At 43.0% G+C, this 4,525-nt stretch overlaps 1 long non-coding RNA gene across 1 annotated transcript; it reads right to left on the bottom strand.

Annotated features, from left to right (window-relative positions):
* Positions 1-1,725: 1,725 nt before the first annotated feature.
* LOC106805290 lies at positions 1,726-2,174 on the bottom strand. The gene is made up of 2 exons (XR_001393412.1): positions 2,081-2,174; positions 1,726-1,793 (listed from the first exon to the last, which is right to left on the bottom strand). It is a non-coding gene; the product is annotated as an uncharacterized LOC106805290 (long non-coding RNA).
* Between the last annotated feature and the right edge of the window lie 2,351 nt (positions 2,175-4,525).

The raw sequence follows: 4,525 nt of genomic DNA, 5'->3' as shown, positions 1-4,525 counted from the left end.
AACGGTATAACTTATACCGTTACATGTTATACCGTTACATGTTATACCGTTACATGTTATACCGTTACATGTTATACCGTTACATGTTATACCGTTACATGTTATACCGTTACATGTTACACGTTACATGTTACACGTTACATGTTATACCGTTGCATGTTACACCGTTACATCATGTAATGTGTGACGACGGTGGACGTAAAGGCAAGATCACAAAGGAAAGAGTATGCCAAAACTTTAAAACATTGGGAGATAATACACGTTGTATATATAGCGTGGTAAACTTACCGCTTACCACTATAGCACGAGCACGTTTCTATACAGACTCCCTATAAACTGACGATTCCACTGAGTGATGCTTATCTACAGGGTTGACTAAGTAGTGCAGACTCACCGGAATTGAGATGTCATAGGAGCATCCCCCGTTAAGATATACAGTACAGTCCAGTGCTAGAAGCCGTCCTTCACTTGTGAAGCCTNGCAGACATAAAAATCCAGAGAACTGAAGAGAGAGCGAGAGAGAGAGAGTGAGAGAGAGAGAGAGAGAGAGAGAGAGAGAGAGAGAGAGCACGGGCGAATGGGAGAGAGTGGCAAATGGCCAGGAATAGAGGCAGGAAGAGGGCGAGGTCAATACGACGGAAAACGACTTGGATAGAAAATATAGAATGAAGAGGAATTGATGTAAAAGAGGAATACAGGCGTATCGACATACAATTGATTGTTAGGATTGAATATTGCAGACATAAAAAGCCAGAGAACTGAAGGGGAAATCTAGAGAAAGCGAGAGAGAAAGGATAGTGAGAGAGAGAGAGAGAGAGCGCGCGCGAGAGACAGAAAGAGAACGAGAGAGGAAAAACACCACCCACCAATGTTTTTGCAATTGCTCGCATTGGGGCAATAGAGGAAGACTGGACGCTCTGCAGGCTTCACTCGCTCCCACACACAGTGTTCAATACCATCCGGTTTTAGTCGATCAGCAATGACCACCCAGCCAGCGTCAGCGTCACAGCCTCCGTGGTCTTTCTCCAAGTAAAACCTCCTCTGCCCCATGCTGAAAAAATGATAACAATAAACGTCGAAAATTACAGGCTCACAGGTTCATTCGCAAGTAAAGCACCTCAGTTCACACGTCTAATCCCAATTAAGGTAATGAACACGCTATTAGTTTTTCTCTTATTTAAATAATTACTTGCGCAAGTACGCGCTCATATGTAACAAATATGTATCGCACTCTGGCACATCGGTTAACCCATCGGATTATCTGTCAGTCTATTAACCTCAGGGGACACCGTCATCCGGAGTCTGTGCTTGCACACTCGCGCACAAGCGAAGTGAATATACGACGTGAAACCTCAGGTTTTATGGCGACGCAAAGCCGTGTTAGCTTCCTTGTTATTTTTCCGAATCACAAAAGAATGTCCTTTCTCATATCTATCTATTTCATAACGACATTGTGCTCCGTCTGGAAGCTTACTCAAACTACAACCCTGTGCTGTGTTTGCAACCTGGATAGTTTTTAATTTGCGGATCACATTCATGCGGCTAATACGACCTAAAACAACACTTGCCGTGTCCGTTCCTATAATTAATATAGATCGGAATATGAGCAGTAGAACGATCTCAATGACGTACCCTGCTATGCTTGCATACTTCATGGATGCCGAGTAAGGGAGGTCTGAGAATGAAGAACGCAATATCCTGTCTTGAGAAAACCAGTTTACTTTGTTGCTGTCAACACCGTTAAAGTCAACGAATACGACTTCCTCATCTGCCTTTAGAAGTGACACTTTAACCTGCGAAGTTAAAATAGTCGTTTGCATATTGCTAGTTACGTATGTCTAGCGTAACGCAGCGAAGAGTAGTCAGTAGCAGTAGCGGTATATATCATTAGCAGTAGCTGTAGCCAGTAGCAGTTGCGTAGCGGTATAGCAGTACCAGTAGTGTAGTAGCAGTAGCATTCAGTAGTAGTATTAGCAGTAGTTCGTTATAGCTTCGCTAATGAGCGTGTAATCTCCCCACGGTTCATTTACTCTGATTTCTATAGTCACTCAGTAATGTAATATATATTCATACGGCTGACCTTTATTATGTTTTCCCAGTTGTTTGAGCTGGCGACTTGTAGTTTATTCGGTAGCGTGAACTAATGCCTCATCGTCTGCGGTTGACGCGTTTAGCACACTATCAGCATCCACAGATCGTAGATATTCATTGGCACGCCTATGGACGCCTTCAGAACCAACTCCCATTCACTCGGTAGCCTGGATGGTGAGATCAGAAGAATAAACAGTGTCAATGACACGTAGCTCACCACAAATAACATTTTTTTAAATATTCAGATTTAGGCATGCCCTAAAAGCGAGTACTCCGATGTATGTAACTGGTAAGAGTTGAGGGATGAGTTCCGCTTATTCCACGTAGCTGCTAGATTGTACACGGCTGACAATGGTGTTTCCCTGCCCATAACACAACGGTTGGTCAAAGTTTAATTGGTTGTATCGAAGGTGTTTACATTCTATGCAGTTTGTTCTATGGCGTAGCCACGGTTGCCATCTGTATATCGCAATATAATTTATAAACCAAAGATGAATCACAATTTGTGACAGTATATGGCCGCTATACCCGCTTTTAGCATGGCGTTCGAAAATAAATACGTTATGCTGCGTTCCGACATGTTTTATAAAACTGTTCAACTCTAATATAGAGTATTATCGGCAGCGGGGAGAGGAAATACCAATTTGCATTAGATGATATGTCAATGAAATCTTTTAAAACGAAACCAGACGAGTGTGACACACAGACTGTTTTTCTGCGTCTTGCATAAATGCATAAACCTATCTAAGTTGCATTAATTTTTTTTTTTTGATATCAAACCCCTAGCCTTGCTTCATTCACAGTACCAGAAAATGCAGCAATCGTTGAACCCGAACTGATTAATGCAATCCATTTTTGCCAAAATTGCCGTAGCTCGTGAGTACGTCGACTGGGCTGCTCCAACATAGGACTTGCATATGGGCAAGCATAGCAGAACAACTATCCAATTTCAAACATGGTCGTAAAACAGTTGCCTGAGTATACGTTGACGAAGCGAAATGCTTGACGACGCACGGAGACGGACGGACGCGACGACGGAACGGACGGACGGACGGACATCGGACGGTCAACGTGATACGGACGACGACCCATTGGCGCATAGCTCAGCTATGACGATTGCAAGGTTGACGCCTAAAAAATACTACGCATTCTTATGAATGCGTCAGAATCCATTGAAAAGATCAATGCGGTTAGATTTCCATTTCTGAAGTGTTATAAATAGCAATACCTACATTTGGTGATTAAATACTTCAACAGGATGGAAAAGTGTATTCCGTGGCCCTAGTTGAGCATGTTCAGGGTCGCGAATTTCCAGTTTTGAAGAACTAATCCGTACGGATTTGTTCCTTCACAAATGAGCATCCGCTCAAAATCTAAGTAATCCGTACAGGTAGGCGAAATCTTACTATGAAAGAAAAAATTGCATCCAGGACAAACCGTCGCTGAATAAAATACCGTAAAGCTTAAACTTGCGTATTTTAGCGGTTGGGAGCGTCAGCAATTTTATTGTACAGAGGACATTGTCAGATATTGATTGAAATGCTGTATAATGGCTCTCTGCACCACAGGACTCTGTGTTCTGCTTGTGTACATTTTAATGATTTGTTTAATGACAAGAGTATCGCTGTAGAGGTGGAAGAGCATGCTTGATAACGGGCCAGTTATTTTCAGTAACCGTACGGATTCCTGTTAGTTTTCCTGATGAACAAACATCCAGAGTAATTTACCTCGATACCGGATTACCTCTGAATTTCGAGGCCCTGCATGTTAGTACACTGACCGTACTAGTCATACTATAAGTCTTGGTTAAAGTAAACGCTCGACCTTTCATTCTGTTATTTGTAAAATAAAATTCGGTCCCAAAATCATGGTTACTGCTCTAGTTTCTGCTTCACCTGTGAAATTAATTGCTGGACATAGTACTGTAGTATAATAAGTATTCACCGTCCGTTCCGTTAAACCCCCAAAAGAAAGAGACACACGCACACGTACACGCCACACGCTACACCCCAATCGACACACAACACACACACACACACACACACACACACACACACACGCACACGCATCACGCACCCACAGCCACACGCACACGGCACACGCGCGCACGCATGCACTGGACACACTATTAAGTCTAGTCATGGCTATGATATCGGTTAAAACATCGGCGTACGAAGACTACGCGACCTTCAACCGAACTCCACGACAGCCGGCGCTGCTCGCTCATGGCTCAATTCGACACATCAGAATTGATATCACGGGGCGCAGGCGAACGTTTGCGAAGAGGGGCGCCTGCATGCAGTTTGCTCAAACAAGAAGTCGCCAAGGTATTAGTAATTATGTAATTTAAACAATATATACCATTTTCGTGCTTAACAAGAGTTTTAAACGAAAAATGCAATGTGCTACCACTTGGGTTATTCACAGTAAAGCT

The sequence above is a fragment of the Priapulus caudatus genome, unplaced genomic scaffold (genome assembly GCF_000485595.1).
Source record: "Priapulus caudatus unplaced genomic scaffold, Priapulus_caudatus-5.0.1 Scaffold108, whole genome shotgun sequence".
Classification (NCBI taxonomy): Eukaryota; Metazoa; Priapulida; class Priapulimorpha; order Priapulimorphida; family Priapulidae; genus Priapulus; species Priapulus caudatus.
The sequence above is the reverse complement of the archived record's forward strand: the minus strand, read 5'-3'. Positions and strand labels throughout refer to the sequence as shown.